This window comes from Pinus tabuliformis, chromosome 4_2 (genome assembly GCF_031772625.1).
Source record: "Pinus tabuliformis cultivar Carrire ecotype Pingquan chromosome 4_2, CPIR1, whole genome shotgun sequence".
Classification (NCBI taxonomy): Eukaryota; Viridiplantae; Streptophyta; class Pinopsida; order Pinales; family Pinaceae; genus Pinus; species Pinus tabuliformis.
In genome coordinates this window covers 792186841-792208749 of record NC_142304.1, presented here as the reverse complement: position 1 = coordinate 792208749, position 21909 = coordinate 792186841, and the positions used below count along the sequence as shown (strand labels likewise).

Here is a 21909-nt window from a genome sequence, read left to right as displayed (position 1 = left end):
AAATTAACACCCAATTTTTCACTAGTATAGATATTATATCTTGTACCAAATGGAAGTAGTCCATTGTCATGGCCCTCCATATCAACATTTTCTTCAATAAATATCTTAGGCCTAAAGGTAAATGGGCTCTTCCATATAGTTAGGTCTTTTAAAACGGCTTGCATATTAGATCCTTTAGATTTATTATGATCACCAATCGTCAATATTTTATGTTTTTCTATGAAAAATCATTAGAGAAGTGGGTGAACATGCAAAGGTCCTTTTTTGAGATATATTAATGAATTATAGATGACTAAAATCAATGTCACTCATCACTTAATCTAGTTTGTCTTATGTTAAAAGTATAAACATACCATTCCATAGGTGAATATATTAATAAGATCCCCTAGAGAAACTATTAATGAAGATGATCCCAAAAAATAAGCACAACACCCTTTGTCAAAATTATCTTCATCCCAACATGATATATCATACTATTAGGTGATATTGCATATATTTATTTATTGGTGATTACAGATCTTATGTCACCCTAAACATAATACATCCTCCTAATAATATTTTCACTCCTTACAAATAAATCTTAATATTAAATGTGTATTAACCTTTGCATAATGGTAATGGATATAAATAATGCAACAATAAAAATTCTAATTCTTCTAAATGATAACCAATTATAACTTTAACACCGTTTATATATTTTGTACAATAAAAATTTATTTTGTTTCAAACTCTTTTTCAAGTAGACTAAATATATTTTCCTTTAATTGTACAATAATTTGTGTGTATTATCTATTAAATATGCATTAACCTTTTCCATAATAGTAATGGATATAAAAAATGCAATCGAAACAAATCTAGCAGAAAAAATTAGTTCTTCTAAATGAGAACCAATTATAACTCTAACACCCTTGATATATTTTGCACGAACAAAAATTGTTTTGTTTCCAACTCTTTTTCAATCATCTAAATGTATTTTCCTATAGTTGTTCAATAATTTGTGCACTACACACAAGTTTCCCATACCCCATTGGATTTCCTATTCTTGCTACTCACTCAATTGATTCAGCAGAGAGGAGCCCATAATCAAAGGGAAAATATGGAGAGAAGTGTGCCAGGCACCACAACAACTATTGATTTGACAGAGAGGATCTCATAACAAAAGGGAAAAAATGGAGAGCAGTGTGGAGATTTCGAGGAGCCACAGTAACTGTTGCCCCTCCTCACCATGACACTGCTAGCAGGGCCATAGGATTTACTCTTAGCATCCATGGGGTGCAGAGTCTGGAAGGAGACCATAACTAAAGGGAAAATATGGAGAGCAATCTGGAGATTTCTAGGAGCCATAGTAACTATTGATTCAACATATAGGAGCACATAGCCAAAGGGAAAAAATGGAGAGCAGTGTGGAGATTCTAGGAGCCACAATAAAGCCATAGTAACTGTTGGCCCTCCTCACCACGATACTACTAGTGGGGCCATGGGATTTACACTCAACATCCATGGGGTGCAAAGTATGGAAGGAGCCCATAACCAAAGGGAAGAATGGAGAGTAGTGTGGAGATTACCATGAGCCACAGTAACTATTGATTCAGTAGAGAGGAGCCCATAACCAAAGGGAAAAAATGGAGAGCAGTGTGGAGATTGCCATCAACCGTAATAACTATTTCCCCTCCTCAACACGACACTACTAGTAGGGCCACGAGATTTACTCTCAGCATCCATGGGGCGCAGAGTCTGGAACAAAGTGTTCACATAAAAATACCAAAATCTCAGGTCCTGTAACCTCCTTCTTTGTCTCGTTTTCTCTCTTCAAACAAGTTAAAAAATTAAATTTCTCTAAATGTATGGATAAATTGTAGGATCAAGATATGCAGTTGGCCTCCAAATCCCCTAAAAACCTAGTTACGGAACACTGACCAAACATAGGAATGTATTTCAAATCTAGGGTTTGTAGGGTTTGTGAATAAATGTACTATGTTGAAAGATGTTGCCACCTCCATACCCAATTTTCAGGATTTAGGTATTAAGGGCTTGACTAGGATTTGTAAAAGCTTAGCCCTATTTATAGCAACAAAATCCTCAATTTTTCCTACTTTTTCTCCTTCTCAAACCTTGACTACATTTTGTAGTCTTGTGCGGAGCTCCTCAACACATAAGCTCTTCAATACTTCTGAATTACCCTCTAATGGTAGCGATTTCCATTGTAAATTGGTCATGGCAGTTTGTATTTTCTTCTCGGATTCTCAAGGAAAGGACGATATTCCACATTTAGCACAACTGTCACCTTCTGAGTAGATAATGTAACGTTGGGACTATCAGGAATGCACCAGCGACAAACACTCCTCTTATGTTGTAGTAATATGCTAGCTGCAATGGTGTTTTGTAATGCACATGGGAAACACCATTCACTACATAATGTTGTTTGTCGTCAATAGTGGGGGCTTAGTTTGAGACGATTATTGTTCGAGTAATCTTGATTTTCCCATAGTGGAAAGATCCTGGTGGATTTGGACGAGCCACACTGGCTGTCAAGTTCCATCTGTACAACAATAGCCATTCAAAATTTGAGAACTTGATTATATAGGATAGGTACAAACTCCTAGATATTTTAAAATTCAACTTTCTTTAGTTGAGATTCTTTGGGGCTTCCTCCTTCTTAAACATAAACTAAACAATATAGTCTAGAACATGCTTTGGGAGACCTGAACCTGGATAGATGAGATGGCAAGCCACAATCGCAACTACTCGAACCAAAAAACCATTAACCATTCTTTGAAATTTATTTTTAATAACTATCCCTAATTTCTATGATGATCTTTTATCTATATTTTATGGTAATCGTAAAACATTATCAATCATACAGATATACATTCATCTATCTATCTATCTGTAAAATCTATAAGATTATCTCACACATGCATTATGCTAAAACCAAAGTAATCAGGGAAAAAACCAAGCCTGATGGTTCTAGACTGGTTCATAGACCAATCAATCTCGGTAGCGGAAAATGTCAGTATTAAAAATAATAGGACTTTTCAAACAAGTAGATGCAACAATGTAACATCCTTGAGGTGGTTGATCCGTAGTGACCAGAACAGAGTAGGACTAGCCAACATGAATTTCAAGAGAATCACATAGAATTTGAATGGTGTGAGATCCTTCTACCTCCACAAGCTTCAATTTGTGACCCTGAATCCTGAAGTTCAAAGATGATGACAATCCCACATTTGAAATTCAGAGGTGGTATATTTTCCCTGCAGATTAACAGATGGGTCATTTTAGATACATCTTAAGAGAAGAAGCAATGGATTCATCATCCATCATAGAAAATCAAAATAAATTGGATCTTGTGAATTGTTGAAAGGCTAGAAACCCATGTACTAAATCTTCCAAACTACCTTATGATAGAGATTAGTGATAAGTACCTTATTCCACTGTAATTTCTATTTCATTTGGCAGCCCGTGACCATGAATGTGAACAAAATCAGGAGTCGAGCGTCCTTCTAAGGATCTGCCCAAAGATAGAATATGGTTAGATTGATGCATTGCAAGAGAACATTCTGGTGGACAGGCTGAAGTTGAACATACCCAGTCTCTTTAATTTCAAGAGATATACATGTTTCAGGGATGGATTAATAACTTACTAAAGTGTTGGTTTTGTACCAGTCACCTATAAGTAGAGTGATATCACCATCAGGTGGAGGGAATGGAATAGGGATCAGGGCCCTGCTAGCTACATTTAGTCCTCCAAATCCCCCTGCAACTTTCTACAAATACAATGATGGAAAGTAATAGTAGCTACCTATCTGGTCCTTCACCTAGAACTTGTACATAAATTTTTCCCCTGGTATGGGGTAGTTTGTGCTAGGTACTCCATCTTGCCATGAATTTCTTCATTGTTGGATGCCACTCCTGTAGCAAAACTTATTTAAAAACCTAAATGAAATATTGAATATCACCAAAGAAATACATGAATCTCAATCAGCCAATCCAAAAAGATAGAACCCAAAGAATATACCAAGTTAATAAGAAATCTTTATCCAGGTTGTTAAATACATTCAAAAATATGTTATCATTAGTGACATTGTCAATCTGGGGTCTAGGAAATTGTCCATTTATTAAAATCCCCTGCAACAATAACAGAATGTGTCTCAGAAAAATCCTGGCAAATCATATGTGAGCTACAACTATTGGCATTGAAACATGCCTGAGATTTTTTAAAACTGTACCTGTTGAGGAATACCAAGAGGCCATATTGTGCCCCATGGAATGTTCCATGTAAAATATCTATAGGGATCTTCAGCTAGAGAATAGCCAAAAAATGCCATGATGAAAAATAGCCTCAAGGAACCCATTGAATTCTTGCTGAAGTTCTTTGGCCCTTTTTCTAGGTCTTGATTTATATTTTTATTGGTTTCCAGCAAGATAGGATTATTCAATGATAGTTTCTCTTACTCTACATGTTAAGCAATTGGCTTCTTCAAAAAATATGTTGCATTCTCATATATATTTGAGAAAATAATAGCCAAATAACATAGATCTTGCAATACACAACAGTTATATCAAAAGTAGTTATAATTAAACTGAATGGATTAACTATCCACATTCCATAGACTTAGACTGAGATAGTATAAGCAATCTATACCTTACTCCAAATTTTTTGTAAACAACCCAACTAAAACCAGGCCTTAAAATTACACACCAAATGCACAAATTCTTGGGCAGCTCTTTACTCCATTCTACGACTGGCTTGTAATTTTTTATTATAAAAATGTACCATGATTGTGTTTGTGGTTTTATTGATGTACAAGCCTGACAGAGTTAAGATGACAGAGAGGATAAAGCTCAAGGACTCATTATTGTCCTCCTCTCAGCTTCTGTCAGTGATGTAAAGCAACAAAGTATCACATGCACTTCCTCTGAGGATATCCTATAAAATTTAGCATAAAAGTGCTCATGAAATTTTCATGTAGTTTCTACGTCATAATATGTAAACCAATCAAAATAATTTAAATTTAAAAAAAGGCACATGCAATTATTTTGGAGGGAAAAGAATAAAAACCTCCTTATTAGCCTATAATCTACTTTTTATCTCATAAAAATTGGAGGCCTTCCCTTTTCCTTTAGGCTATTCCTTCTCTAATGTTGCAGATTCAAGATGCAAATTTTAGTCAAATTTGGTTTAGAGAAGATTGTCATATTCTATCCAACGCTAATGTTTCAATCTTTCTATGATCTTGTTTCTAATGCTATACCATACTAGTATTAATAGTTTGTTTGAGTATATTAAGAATTTAAATGTATTCACATTTTATGTTAAGTTTTACATCTAAATCCTTTTCCTTGTAGCACTCTTTGTGAAACATAATTCATGTTTTTCCATAAGCTATTGTTATGCCAGCAACCAAATTCTAGTGGTGTGATAGTTCTTACATTTTTGTTTTAGATTTTGGCAATTGCTTTTCTAGTTTAATATGTGTAACTTCTTGAAAGGCTTTGAAGGATGGAGTAAGTAATTGTTTAGTCAACATATATTTATGTCAATGTGTACTTTTATTGTTCATGCACATCTACATATGTACTACATGTATGCAAGTATAATTGAAAGGTACCCACAAGACTGTGATGTGCATTACAATTGGGCTTTGGTTCTGCAGGTATTTACCGCACATCTAAATGAATGGTTAGAAGTATTTTTCCAATCATAGAATTTATTATGGTAAAATTATCAATGAATGGATGAATGACACGAATAGATGAGAGGTGAGAGGGTGGATCTTGTTAGAACTTATCAAACTCGTAGTATAGATAGGCTTATGATTTTATACCTTATGGGGATATAGAAACCCTCTGATTGTTAAAATACTTCCTTTTGAGGTGAGGAATTTCTCATAGGGGTATGCCTAAAAGGCTTTTATTTTCTTTGTGCAAGTCATATATCCCCAACAAAGTGTTGTGATTTTTGCAATCGATTGAAAGGTAAAACAATCTAAAGGAGACAAATTGAATTTCCCTATCTGTTGAATCAAATTTCTAAAATGAGAAGAAAGTAGGACAAGAGAGAAACTCATAAGGTCATATAACTTATCCTTATTATTTATGTGAGAGGCTTGAATGATGTGCCAATATTGAAAGAACATAGCACCTCACTAATCAACCAAGTAGCCATGAACATCCACTTGATGCCAAAGCTTTACTCCTCTAAGTCAGGTTCATAGAGAGTAGTCATTATAGTATGGGAACAATTCTTAATAGTTGACGGTCAATTTAGCTTATTCCCACTTGAATGTTTCAGACGATGGGGTCTAGTGCTTTAGCCACAACCCATCCCCTAAACTCTCTTAAGGTAGTTGGAAGGATAGGGAAAAATGACCCTTCAAACACTCAACTAATGGCCCATCTATCATTTTAGTGTGTACAAACTACTTCAGAAAAGTTTCCATCTTACTCAGACTGGCTAGATTGAAATCCCGAGGGATTCATGTTAAACAAATGTATCAGACTTAATTGTGGATATTAATTAAAGATGATGTGCAAACACAACTCGCCATGGAGTCCTTCCTAATAAGGATCAGGACAAATGATATATTCTTTATTAAACATAACTTAGAAGATGAAGAGTATTTCCACTTGTTTGTTGAAGCTACAAAGGTTGTGACCAACTTGATCTTATGACTAACCAAGCACTATGTAAGGCATCCTAAGTGGGATGAAAAATGTTTGATGATATGGATATAGTAAGTACACTCCTTTGCATTACTCCTTTGCATTAAGCCTTACTCTGTATCTTTCTTGTACCCTCACTGCTTGTTAGATTTGGCTTCCTGTTACTAGTAAAACTCTTGGCCCCTTGTTGATATTTATGGAAGTTGATATTTTTCTTGGATTCCTCTTATGTAGAGGTGTAAGGTTGATCTAAAGATCATCTGATTATGACATGTATTCATGGAGATATGAATTTATTTGTGTTATGGGACAATTCATCAAGGTCTACCAACAACCAAATTTCCCCCACTTGTGCTCAACATTTTAGTATAAAAAGAGGTTGCTTGCTAGTCATTTGGACACACACTCTTCTTGTGATCTCCTCCTCTTCACTTCTCTTTATGTTTTGGTGGAAGGAGTCACTAAGAGAATACGATGCCCTTGAGGGTTTTCATTAACCCTAGACACTATTTAAAGAAAAACTGTACTCTACGCTAAGAGGAGATACCCTAGCCCTACTTACAGTCTAAAGGGAGAGAAGACTCTACGCTACCCTAATATGGTAGAAGCCTAATGCTGTCATGGGGGCCAAATCTTATGGTGGAGTCTTCACAACGTTCCACACTATCCTAAATGGGACCTTTCTACACAGCAATAAGGAGCCTAAGTATGCTACCCTAAATGCTGTCAATCTAACGTTGTTCCCTATGGAGATGACCTTAAGGCCTAACGCAGAATAAGGTGAGGTCTACACACTGGTATAATCCATAGTCATTTAGGGTTCTAAGCAGCAAGAGAAGGATTCATGTACATTAGAATAATGAAGTCTTAAATAGATCCAGACGCAGTCAAAAGGAAGTGTTTCTTTGACATGGCAGACAATGTCATGGTATGGTAAACAACATGTATATACATGATATGGCAGAAAATTCTCTGATATGGTAGACAATGCTTTGACATGGAAGATAGTGAACAACCTGTATATGCATGGTATGGCTAACATGATTTTGGTATGTCAGAAAGTATATATATTATATGACATGGAAAAAATAGTATCCATGATAGGGTAGTCTTCCCAGTGACATGATATAGTAGACATGGTAGAAATCTTGATGTATCACAATCCAAACATCATTCTATGGAGACACCTAGTTGCAGTTCACTACTGGGCTAGGCCACAAACCATAGCCAATAGTGGAGACCTTTTTAGGAGTCATTTTCATATGCAGTCCTATAGTGCAGCATGGTTATAAGCGCAACATGGTGATAAGGTGCATGGAGGAACAGGATGAGTTTGGTAGTAGGGTACATGGGTAGCATGGTGTAGTAAGGTACATGGGAAGCATGGTGCAGTAAGGTACATGGGAAGCATGGTGCAGTAAGGTGCATGGGCAGCATTTTGTGCATGGGTAGCATGGTGCAGTAAGGTGCATGGGCAACATGGTGTAGTAAGGTGCATGGAGCAACATGGTGGAGTATGGTGTAGCACAATGGATGCACCATGATTATGGGCATGGATATATAGCACCAACATGGTGTATTACAATATACATTGAGTGTATGATGGGTGAATCATAGTGCAATTAAGGGTACGTCAAAGTGCAGCTCAGTGATGGGAGCAACAATGTAATGAGAACAACTCATTGTTGGGTGCAGCTTCGATGGATGCAACAAGGTGACAATGAATGCACTGCCTGTTGGATGCAGCATGGTTAATGTAGCATACTATATGCTGCAACATGGTTAATGCAACATACTATATGGTGCAGCATGGTGATGGAATCATCTGTGTTCTAATCATCTACCTCATGTGTTATCTTTCTAGGGAAGATCTCTGCTCTTATTTTGACAAGTCAAAATCTTGACTTCTGATGTATATGTACTATTTCTCTCTCTACTGAACTATTGAAGAATATAAGAAGAATTGATCAAGGGTTTCCCCACATTAGGGTTTGTCCCTGGCTGGTGCCACATCTTGTGCCCTCTTGCCTTGAATTGTTTTCTGTGATTTATGTGTATGTTCTATTTGCATTTTACTATCATGCTAAATGCGATTGCTAATCTGGAATTGATATTGAGCTAATATGGAAAATTGAAGTAAATTTGCTCTCAACATAGAACATACCTAAAATTAACATAAAAACCATGAAAAACAAAGGAATAACCAACACATGAACTACTTAAATGAAGTTGAGAAAGTAGTACAACCTTCTTATTGGACAAACAACCAACAATATAGGTTGCACGAAGTATCCACACTGTGTTGCAACATGATGACCAAATCATTGCATTGTGTGTCATCGGAAGTAAGAAATTTACCTTATTACGATGGTTTAACTGACCTAGATATATTTTTGGATTCTTTTGAAATAGAAGTTCCAGAGGATCACCGCTTTCAAGTGCTGGACTTAGCACTGCTTGCTAGGCCCACACGGTGGTGGGGTATGCATAAAGATAGATTTGAAGAATGGAGAGACTACAGGAGGATGATGAGGATGAGATTCAGTCACCCTAAAGTATGGTTAACTGAGAAGTACAAAGGGAGAAATGATCAACGCGATCATTTTCCAAAGTGGACTAAGGTTTACGGAATGGAGCCCCAGCCAGAGTGGGTGCATTTATTCTGTTACACTTTGGATATAATCCCTATGAACTGGTATTTGGAAACGGAGCTCTCCCATAGCACCATAGAATGGGATATATTAAGAGAAGGGTTCGTGAGGACATTCATATTTGAATATGGATTTGAAAGTATTGATGAAGCATTACAGGAGGTTAAGGTTGTGATCTTCAAAATTCCACAGGATCCTTTGGAATTGGTTCAACTCGATTGGAGTACCCAACTGGACCATGCGCTGGAATGCTGATCCAAGGAATATTAACATCCCAGAAGCAGAAGGCCACCGCGAGGTAGAGGGACCGTAGATAGAGAATCCAAACATCACAGTGCCATTGAAAGCTAGGCAAGTAAACATTGGTATAGAAGCAGAGCCAAACTTTGCAAAGATTGGGGATTAATGGGATGATTCTGTAGTAGTTAAAGTCACTGAGCGGCTTCATGAATATTAGGATTTATTCCCTACAAAATTTTCAGACATGAAAGGCATCATATGCGATTTGGGAGTGATGAAAATAACTTTGAAACTAGATGTGAAGCCCGTTAAGTATAGACCTGTTGTGCTCTACAACAACCCTCCATTTCATACCATTTTATTCATAAAACTATAATATGAGATGGGTCCCTTTTTCTTTTTAATTGGTATCAACTTTGTATTATTCAAAAAGGTCCGAAAAAAAAAATGAAAGCATTATAAAAAACCTTTTTGACAAACCAATTATTTGGTCTTATAATATAAATAATTAATCTTTTATCATTGCGATAAAGCGATCACAAGATCTCATATCTCAATGACAAAGGAGGCATAATGTTACACTAAAAAATGTCACCTTGACTACTTACAGTTAGTATGGCTCCAATCAACAAGTCATGCTACCCTCTTAGGCAAGTCTCATGCCTCTGTTATCCATCTCAAACTCAAAGAAGAGAGAAAGTCTTGTAAAAATCATGTTTATCTCTGGGGTCGCAGGTTCTCTCTAGCCTTACCTGCGGGGACGCTGACCATGTTCACAAAATCTGCGTCCATGGACGCTCTGTATGTTAAGGGACAGGTGCGTCCCTCTGTAAAAGGCAAAATGCGCGAGTTTTATCTTGAAAAAGTTACTTGTGGTTACTTCTAGAACATTCTAGAGGTCGGTTTGATGAAATGGATGCGCCTCCAGTTGGTTCATGTATCTCTATTAAGGGGGAACTTATCCCATCAATAAGGGAGCTATCCCACCCATAGAGGGGGATGATCCCATTGATAGTGGACCTGAATAACCTCTTTACAGCACTATAAATGAAGGCATTGAGCCAGAAGGAGAGGAGGTTGGAGCTATACATTTTCTTTGGGTAAATGCTGCAGGATTTAGGTCTTCCATTAGAGCCTTTGTGAGGAGAGATTGTCTTCACTTGATTCTACTTGGGAGAGGGTGAGCTTTGTCAAAGTAGAGGAAAACCCTTGATGGACCCTGGGAGGAACTTGCACAACACCAAGGCCAGGTTGTAAGAGTTTCTTTGTTTCGTTATTAATACAAACTGGTTTATTTTTCTCAATAGCTTGTGTTAATGAGTTATTTCATGTGTTCCTTGGTCTGCATGTTGAATATATGTTTTATTATATGAAATGCAAGTGCTTGGTAATTGTTTGATTGTTTGTGGTTGCAGGAATTGACTTGAAGGAGGAGCTCATCCGGATCGTCAAGAACGGACTTCAACAACAGCGTTTTGGAATAAGGTAAGCCTAAACACTTGTAGTTTTCATGTTGTAAAAGGTGTATTTAGAGAAAGATCACTCCATTTTGTCTTGTTTGTCATTAGAATGTCTTAGACTTCTAGGAAGGTCAGTCGTGTCCGCACCCTTGACAGATTCCGTGTGACAAATTGGCGACTCCACTGGGGAATCCATTAATGAGAGAGTCTTTTCCTTTATATGAACTTTGCTTTGAGAAAATCATTTTTATTTTCTGGTTTTTGACTGTGAGAATTAGTATTTGGGTGGCTTAGCTGTAGCTTTAGTTGGCTTTAGTTTTTCTTCCTTTTTCCAGAAAGACGCAGTCTCTGTGTGCTGCACAGTGCGTCCTTGGACGCGCTGTTGTCGACTGCACAGTGCGGGGTCGCACCTGTGACAACGGCTGGCCTGCGTCTTCCTGTAAAAGTTAAGAAAATTCCATTTTTGCCTTAAATTACTTTTAGATTTTGTTTTTTCTTAGTGTTTTCTGCCCAGATCCTTTAGTACCCTGTCAAGAATTCTTACCTGAACTGGTTTTGTGAGCTTTGAGTGTTTTAGTGGTTTTCAACGAAGTTTAGACCTAGGGTTTGATTTTTGGAAAGGCTTTGTAGTGACTTTGAGCTTAGAAAGTTGTCCAGCCTTAGATATCTCTGGTTAGTCAACCTTCTTAGAAGTTGAGCCTGCCGTAAAGTCTCCTTGTTTGAGCAACTTGTCATTTGAGTTGTTTTGGGTCAAATTTCGAATTGCTTGTTTTTAAAGTATTGATTTCCATTTTCAAAAAGGACAAAAAGATTAGAATTTTGTTTTGACTAGTTTTTGGTTCTGCAATAAGCTAGTCCTTGATTTGATTGTGATCAAGTAAAACACCTTAGAAATAATCATTGTTAGTTTTGGCCTCGTTAAGATTGCTTAGAGTAAATTTGCCTTTAGTTTGCTTATGAGTGCATTTTCATAGATTTTAAGAGTTGTTAAGATTGATTTTTGGTTATATTAGATTTATTTGCTTTATTAAAAGAAAAATACAAAAACATCTTCTTAAAAGTCTTGTTTCAAGTAGCTTTTTGTTTTCAAAAGAAGAAAAGAGTTTTTTCGTGCATGTAAAGAGAAGTTATGTTTTTATGCTTGGAAAAGAAAAACGAATTGTTTCTTTGATTGTCTTCAATTAAGAAGTTGCTTTTATAAGGATTGCATTCTCTCAACTTTTTAGTTAAGCAATTCATCGAAAAAGTAAAGTAGTGGATAAATCATTTTAGGTGCATTTTGTAGTGGTTTCGAGTCGAGTCAACATACCACTAGTTTCACTTCCATCACCTTTTGACTTAAGAAACAACCTTAAAAGTAACGCTTAAATTAAAATCAATCTAGTAATCTTTATTTTTCTAGGGCTCTGAAGCACCAACATAGCTTAGGCTAGGGTCTTGGAGTAGGTGAGTACTTAACTCTCCAAGACTACAAAACCAAACAGATAGTCTATCTTGAGTAGAACAAATCCAATTGTTTCAGTTACATTCTGGGAAAGCTCCTCTTAAAGGAGAAACACGAGCTCGTGTCCGAACCAGTGAGGGGATCATTCCTCCCTCGTTGGGAACGACGCCAGGCAGTACGTATTACAAACGGTAAACCTCGGATTAACCATTGTCGAGGAGCCAGGGGTCACTTATCGGTAAACCTTGGATTGTTGTCAAGGAGCCGGTAAGGGGATTGGAGCTTGCTACTCTGCCCTTGCGTGCTGTCGGAGTTTAGACTGTTCCCCCAGGTGTAATTGTTGTGATTGGTAACCTTAGTGGCCATAATATCTAGGATTCTACCCAAGGTGACGGTGGAGGGAAGGTCCCACTGTACCTGGAGCAGACGTCGGTTATACTCACTTGGATTTTCTGGGGGGTTCGCTTCACTTCGAGACGGTTAAAGTGGAGGAACTTGGTCCAGTCTATTCATTAAGCAGGTTGCCGGGGTAACTGTTCCACCCACTATTTCTGTACTGAATCCTGCGAGGTTGGGCCTAATCACCAACTAGCGCTTTTGGTCCGGAAGACTACTGTTTGTGTGTGGTTTGACGCTCTAGATTATTTAGGCGTGTGCTTCAAATTTGATTGGTTCTTTAGAAGACTTTAGGTGGTTTGATTTGAAATTTTTTACTTTGTTTTCGTGTGTTGTAGTTAAAATCTTTAATTGTGGCGGAATTACCGAGAAGGTCCCGTCGATTGCGGGCCAGTCTCCTGAAGTTGTATCTGTGGCCGAATTGTTGAGAAGATCCCGTGAACTTAGGGGTTCACCTCCTCGAGACGACCCCAGTTATTTAGAGGGTTAAAGGTCCTTGTAACTCCTAGTGGCAGTAGAGTAGGTTCACCTGAAGAAGGAGAATCTTCTTGGTAGTCCATCCAGATTACCAAAGATTAGAAACAGGTTACAATCCCGAAGCTGTTACAGTTTCCGAGCTTGCTGGTAGTTTTTCATCTGCCAGTGAAACAGGCGAAGAACCTGAAATTTCAGAACCTGTTACTCCAACTCCTAGTGTTCCTGATTCACCAAGAATAGAAAGAATTATCACCGAAAATCTTCCTGTTGGATTAATTGCTATAGAAGAACTTGTTCCAGAGGAAGAAATAGGCGTTTCTGATTCTGAAGATCTAATTACCCTTGATCTAAGGGAGCGTGAATCCATCTTTTACAGTCCTCCTAGAAGTGAGTCTTGGTACCTTGCATTAACCAATTTTTTAGACAACTCAGTAGGTTTTTCTACACCTCGTACTCCGGTTCCACCTAGAGGAATTCATTCTCCTGTAAATATGTCTGGTCAGTCGTCTGTGTTTTCGCAAAGTCCTGAATCATTTTTACATGGCGGTCCTTCTGTTCCTACTGGGTATCAGTCACTTTCTGGTACCTTTGCGGGAGCATCTCCTCAACCTGTTGATCATGGGTTATTAGTTGGAAACAGTGGTAATGTACCATTGAGTATAGGTGAAGTTTATATGATGTCAGGTTCAACTCCCATTAACCAACCTCAAGGTGGCCAATTACCGCCTGGGGGGCAACCTTCGTTAATGCCTGGGGGGCAACCTCAAGGTACTTCATTTGTGACTGGGGGGCAACCTCAAGGGTATCAACCCCAAGGGTATCAACCCCAGCCTCAATACGTACCCCAAAGTCAACCTCAGTATCAGTATCAACCTCAAGGATGGCAACCTCAAGGATGGCAACCCCAAGGGTATCAACCCCAAGGGTATCAACCTCAAGGATACCAACCTCAAGGTCAAGGTCAACCCCAGTATTCGTATTTACCTCAAGGTTATCAACCTACGGGTCAATACCCTGGTCAAGGTTATCAACCACCTCAAGGGCAATCATATGGGACTACACCTTACAGTTATCAACCCTATCCTCAATACGGCTATGGATCTCAGTATCCTCAACCTGTTACGAGTCAATACCCTGGAATGTTAACATGGGATCCGTCACAGGGTCAACAGATGTCGCAACCAAGTATACAGTCGGTACCTCAAGCAGGACAACCTGCAGTTCCTGGTCCACCCCAGCAACCGCAACCTGTCCAGTCAAGTGTTCAGACCCCTGTAACTTCTGTAGTTACTCAGCCGCCAATTGCACCGAGTACTCCACCTCACACGGCTGCAGCAGCTACCGCTTCATCTACCATGCTTACATCTGGAGTATCGGCAGCTCCGGTTTCTACTGTCCCTGTAACCGTTCCTCAGACATCTGTACCGTTGTCTGGACCCACGGTTCAAACCACAGTCCAGATGCCTGCAGGTCAACCTGGTACAAGTACGGTTGTTACTACTCAACCTCAATTTGTTCAACCTCCGTACCAGGGACAGTATCAACCTGGTCAAGCTGCCCAACAACCGGTTTACCAGTATCAACCGTATCCTGGGTACAATTATCAACCACCTCAACAACCCCAGTACGGTCCGGTTAATCCTGGTTTTCCAGGAGGATATAATATCCCCAATGCGAATCCTGTTCCTAGTTATCCTGGATATCCTCCTCCTGGGGCTGGTATTGTGACTCAGAGTTTCAGAGATCCTAACCGGCAGTTACCATTTATTGCGACTTTAGATTTACCCGACTTGACGCGCCTAACGAACGATCCAATTCAATATCTTCCGTTCTGGCCGCCAATGCCAAATAAGTTGCCCAGCGATATACCCAAGTTCGAAGGTAAGTCTGGAGAGGATCCGTCTAATCACGTGATGACTTACCACCTCTGGTGTGCATCAAATTCCATCTCAGATGATTCTATCCGCTTACGTCTTTTCCAGCGTACACTCATTGGTCTCGCAGCCAAGTGGTACATTGAGTTGCCACGGGCTTCTTTTTACAACTTTAGCCAGTTAGCTACTTCATTCTTAACTCATTTTCAGTTACCAGTCAGATACGATAATGGTACGGAATTATTAACTTCGCTAAAACAATCGACATCCACGTACATTTCTGATCACATCCATGAGTGGAGACGTCGAAGGAGATTAGTGAAAGTTTTTATCCCGGACCAAATTTTAGCTGAATGGTTTGTAAAATCATTATTACCAAGAATTACTGAAGATGTAGCTAAGGCCGGCGTAGTTACTGAGGAGCAAGTCATTGCTCAGGCACAATACCTTGACTTAGTTTACACTCAGTCGGGTACGTTACACGAGAAAATTCCGGATCTTCCAAAGTCAAACCAAATCGCTGCTGCTCCTTCGGGATCTCATGCCGCTGATGGTATGATCGGTATCGTGACTACGAAGAGTAAGAAGAAGTCTTCCAAGACCTCCAATACTCCAATTATCACTTTGCCTGATTCTCCGACAGGAGAGTCTTCTCCTCCTGAACTTACCGCCGACATTCACGCTGTAGAGTCATCTACGGCCAAATCCAAAAACGGTGGAAAGAAGAAAGGAAAGAAGAAGGCTAAAGCAGACAAGGCTCCAAAGGAGAAAACGGAAAAGTCGGAAACTAATGACGAAAAGCGCAAACCTCGTTATCCTTGTCTCATTTGTGAAGAAGATCATTTTACGAGAGACTGCCCTCATCGGGCCGAGGTAGTGAAAATAGTTAAAGGTTCTCCGACTCCTGCTGTGTTAAAGAATCCATTCCCCGAGCAGGAAAATAAGATGATAGGTTCTTCTTCGAATGCCAGTGAAGAACCCATTTTGATGATGTCTCATGTCAGGATTGCGACTCGATCGCAAGATTATGGTAGTAAGGCTCCTGTTGATGGTAAAGAAGCAGAATCTTCTAACTCTAACCCATCAACCTCAGCTCCTGGTTCCGATCCACTACAGATCGAAAAACCTAACCCAGACTTAGTGATTAAGCCGCCCGCCAAGGGTGTACTTCGAAGGTCTGCTTTCAATCCACATGCGAGAGCAGCCCAGAATTACAACATTGTTGAAGACTTAGCTGTTTCACCTTCAGCAATGTCGGCACTCGAAGTGCTGCAATCATGTCCAGCGCAACGAAAATTGCTTTTGTCGGCTATTGGAGCTGTCGATGTTCAGGACCCGAACCTAATGATCTTTGATCTAGAAAGTAGTACACCGCGTCTCCCCCATCAAATGGCTTTCCAAATTCCAGTGATAGTCAAAAACAGGCCTATTCATCGGACTGTGATTGATGAGGGAGCTTCTACGTGTATTATGTCGATTCAATGTTGGAGATCGCTTGGTTCTCCTTCGTTGAACCAATCCCCCACCATCCTTAAGGCCTTTGATGGCCGTGGGTTCCGTCCGTTTGGTATTCTACAAGAATTGCCTATAGGGGTCGAAGGTAAAACCGTTAGTCTGGATGTGGAAGTGGTTGATGCCCCTCTAGACTACAACCTTCTTTTGGGTCGAAGTTGGTCATATGCTATGACAGCGGTCGTTTCATCGGTCTTCAGAGTCATTAAGTTTCCACATAACGGTAAGATCGTGACTATTGATCAGCTGACATACTTTTCATCCGACCCAACCTCTTTAGAAACTATCCAGCATGTTGGTAAAACGACAATCCCTTATAGGGACATTGGTGTAGGTTTAGTTAAGGATTCCGGTTTACTGGGAACTTTTCCTCTCCCTCCACTCAATGCAGACCCTTCGTTCGCAACAATTCATATGATCACGTCAGAAAACATTATTTATGATGATCCTTGGTATGTTCCCTCTGACTCTGAGCTAGACTCACTCGGTGATGTTATGCCGTTGAGTCCGTATGAGATTGCTTATGAAGCTCTTATGTCTTTTACCGACTTTCATTCAACCGACCAAATGAATGTGGTCAGTGAAGAGTCACTTTTCACCTCACCCTTAGAACGGATAACGTTTCCCGAAGAAGTGTCATCTGACGAACAACTTCGCGAAATCCTAAGTGTAGATGATCTACCATGGGACGATCTCCATCACAGATCTTCGTTTTTACCTAAGGATGATGTCTTTGAAAATGATTTTTCATCTATCTTTACCGCTGAATATGTCAAAGACGCTCAGGATCCAACGAAACATTCTGATTCAGAGCTGAATTTAGGGAATATTTCTCGTACTATTCCCATTGATATTTCAGTGAAGCCCGGAATCAAGGAGAACATTCATATAGGTGCCGCATGTACTGACGAAGAAATTGAAACTTACAAGGCCCTATTCCAAGAATTCCGCGACGTGTTTGCCTGGTCCTACGAAGAAATGCCAGGAATCGATCCTGCCATTGTTGTTCATGAAATCAAAACCTACCCGGATGCTAAACCCATTCGGCAACGGTTGCGTCAGATTCACCCTCGAAAAGCAGCTGCAATCAAAGCCGAAGTCGAAAAGCTGTTGAAAGCAGGTTTCATTTATCCGATCCCGTTAACGGATTGGGTATCGAATATTGTTCCCGTCAATAAAAAACAAGGAACAATAAGAATCTGTATCGATTATAGGGATATCAATCGAGCTTGTCCAAAAGACAACTATCCTACGCCTTATATCGATCAAATTATTGATGATTGTGCCGGAAGTGAGATGTTTTCCTTCATGGATGGTTTCTCGGGTTATAATCAAATCAATATTCTACCTGCCGATCAACCAAAAACGGCATTCATTTGTCCATGGGGGACATTTGCTTATTGCAAATTACCTTTTGGCCTTAAGAATGCCGGTGCTACTTTTCAACGGGCCATGTCTTATGCATTTCATGACATCAAGCACATTGTGCAACCCTATCTCGATGATTTGCCTGCTCATTCTTTACACCGAGCTGATCACCTTGTCCACCTACGAGCAATCTTTATGAGGTGTAGGCATTATCGAATTCGGTTGAATCCCCACAAGTGTGTTTTCTGTATAGAAACAGGTCGATTGCTGGGATTTGTTGTTTCCAAAACCGGCATTCGCGTCGATCCCTCGAAAGTCGAGGCTATCATCCAATTGCCTCCTCCTTCGAGTTTGCGCCAACTCCAAAGCTTGCAAGGGAAAGCAAACTTTTTACGCCGATTCATCCCTAACTACGCCGAGGTCACTAAAGGTTTTACACGGTTGTTGAAACAGAATGTACAATTCTTTTGGGACGAGATTGCTCAACAATCTTTTGATGCACTGAAACACGCGTTGACCCATGCACCGTTATTGCATCCTCCCAACTACAACCAGGACTACTTCTTATACCTCGCAGCTTCGCATTCCACCATTGGAATGGTGTTAGTTCAAGAAGATGAATTCAAGGCAGAGCATGTGATATATTACCTTAGCAGAACCTTAAATCCAACTGAGTTAAAATATTCGCATGTGGAGAAATTGGCCCTGGCAGCCGTTCAAGCTGTCCAGCGTTTTCGTCACTACATTCTTCTCCGCAAAACTACTGTTATTTCGGATTGCAACCCTATGATTTATATCTTGACAAAACAACTGCTAGGGGGCAAGTACTCTAAATGGATCGTCATCCTGCAAGAGTTCGACTTGGAGTTTGAGAAGTCCAAGTCTAAGAAATCTTTAGTCTTTGCGGAATTGATGTGTGATTTCCCGAGTGCTGACACAGAGACTGTGGCAGAGGAGTCCATTGCGGACGAATCTTTGTTTCTTATTAGCACTGTAGATCCGTGGTATGGGGATATAATCATCTATCTCCAAACCCAAACCTTTCGGCCTGAAACTTCCAAGGAAAACCGTCGAAAAATTCGGTTTCAATCCCAGCAATACAGAATTATTGGAGATACACTTTATCGCCTGGGGGCAGACTTAGTTTTTCGACGTTGTTTAACTCACGATGAGGCTGAGAGAGTTTTGAATGATTGTCACTCTGGAGCATGTGGCGGTCATATGTCTGGGTATGCCACAGCTCAGAAGGTGTTGCGCGCTGGCTATTTCTGGCCGTCTATGTTTAAAGATTGTATCCTTGCCGTCAGAAAATGCCACAACTGTCAAGTGTTTGATCGCAAGATGCGCGCTCCACCTGCTCCTCTCCACCCTATAATTGCCGCTGGTCCATTCGCCAAATGGGGCATTGACTTTATTACTTGTAACCCTCACTCGGCCGGGGGGCATGCGTATATCATCCTTGCGGTTGATTATTTTACTAAGTGGGCCGAGGCGATGCCTACATTCGACGCAAGCGGCAAGACAGCTGCACTTTTCGTATTCAATCATATCATAACTAGGTTTGGTGTCCCACAAGCAATCATTACGGACCATGGAAGCCATTTTCGAAATGTCATGATGACTGAACTTACAAGCCAGCTTGGTTTGCGCCACGATAGCTCTACACCTTATTATCCGCAAGCCAACGGTTTGGTTGAGTCAATCAACAAAGTTCTAGTCGTCATGATTCGACGGATCATTGGTATCCATCGAACGAATTGGCATAACATGTTATTTTCGGCACTATGGGCATATCGAACTTCAGTGAAAAATTCAACAGGTTTCACCCCTTTTCAGCTAGTTTATGGCTTAGAAGCTGTGTTACCTATTGAGTGCGAAATCCCATCACTTCAAATGGCTGTCGAATTACTTCCAGCTACTTCCGAAGAGGAGAAACGGTTGTTATACTTAGCTAAATTAGATGAGACTCGACGTGACGCTACTTTAGCTATCGAGACTCACGCGAAACGAATGAAAGCTCAGTACGATAAAAATGTAACCCCTCGAAGTTTTTCGGAAGGAGACCTAGTACTATTATATGATCAAGCGAACGATAAGCTAGGTGCTGGAAAATTCGTTCCCATGTGGCATGGGCCCTACATTGTAAAGCGAAAGCTAGCAAAAGGGGCTTATGAGTTAGTTGATTTTGATGGGGACTCTTTGGGCAAACCCAGAAATGGACTTTACCTAAAGAGGTATTATGCTTAAAATGATGGATGGAGAAATTTTTAGATAGGTTAGATTTCCTTTCTAGCTAGCAAGTGTGTTAGTTTAGTCAGTGTGCTTAGCTTAGCAAGTGTGGTTTTTCGTCATTATTTTGGCTCATCTTGGTTTTACTCTTGATATTGTAGATGTCGACGCCTCTCCAAACATACATTGGATTTGCTGATGGTGCTTGTCGTAGTACACGGAATATCTCTTCCGCAGCTTGGGTTATCTATTCGCCCTCTGACGAGTTAGTTTCTATGCATGGGGTAAGCCTCGGTCAAACAACGAATAACATTGCAGAATACAGTGCAGTGGTTGAATTATTATCCGAATCTATTTCATTTGGAATTCGACGTTTGATAGTGAGGTTAGATTCTGAACTTGTTGTATTACAGCTTAATAGAGTTTATGCCATTAGAAATCCTGTGTTATTAAGGTTGTTTTTGAGAGTGCGTCTCTTGGAACGTGAATTTGATTACATTGAATATCAACATATTCCAAGGTCTTTGAATACATTAGCAGATGCAATTGCTTCTCAAGTGTTGGACAGACATTTATAATAATCATGCAAGTAAATTTAAAGACATTTCATCATACATGTTAAACAAGATAAGCCGATAATAGTGATATATAGATATAGATAGAAGTGTGTCCAAAAATATATACATCGTCTTCGATCATAGGTTTAACACACCTTATGATCGGCAAAATGATAGTGCAAAAAGTCAAAAATGTCACATGTGACTACAAAAGTGACTAGTCAATCACTGGTGGTGCTCTCTGTACGACACCACTGCGCGGGCTATCTTGCGCAGAAATCTCCTAAACGGTCCAGGGACTGCAACCACGAAGCGCTGAAGCCTCATTGGAATGTCATCCATAGTAGTCTCAGGTATATCTGCCGTGAGACGCTCTAGATCATGCTCCAAATCGGCTAGTACTTCTGCTGTCGCATCCTGTAAGGCCGGTGCCGGTGCAGCTGGATGTCGTCTGTCGTAAGGCCGGAGATTGGCTGGACGCTGTGGTCCAACATCTGCATTTTTAAAATTTTACTGTTACTTTGAGACGATATATATGAAAAATAAAAAATACATAATTAGAAAACTTGTGAAAATGAAAGTACCTCTGTCATCCCATTGTTCTCCCTGTGGAAGAACCATGTCCGGATCACCTCTGAAATCCATTCCGGCATATGGAAAGTCTTGTATCACAAAAAGCTGGCCCTCTAGCCAGTCGAAGTAACTGTCAGAGAATCGAACCACTGCAGCACCCTCGTCAGGATGCCGGGCCATCACCGCAACCCATCGAACAAGCTTTGGCTCCCGAGGACCCAAGTCATCAACAGTGAGTTGCTGAGGGATCAGCATAGGAACTCTCTCCAAGGCAAAGCTCACGACTAGAGGCCCATATCCAAAAGTCTTTAGTCGTCCGTTCTTTGCCTTGGTTAGTTGGCTCTTCATATGAGCCGACACAGCTTCGCACCAGTTGAAGATGGTGCCTTGGTAACAGTCAACTGCCATCCGCATTTGGGATCCGGAAGCAATGTGCAAGGCGGCCGCGCCACAAATCCTAGT

At 40.0% G+C, this 21909-nt stretch overlaps 1 pseudogene; it reads right to left on the bottom strand.

The window, feature by feature from the left end:
- Positions 1 to 2212: 2212 nt before the first annotated feature.
- Positions 2213 to 4355, bottom strand: LOC149172035 (L-ascorbate oxidase homolog; annotated as a pseudogene).
- Positions 4356 to 21909: the final 17554 nt, after the last annotated feature.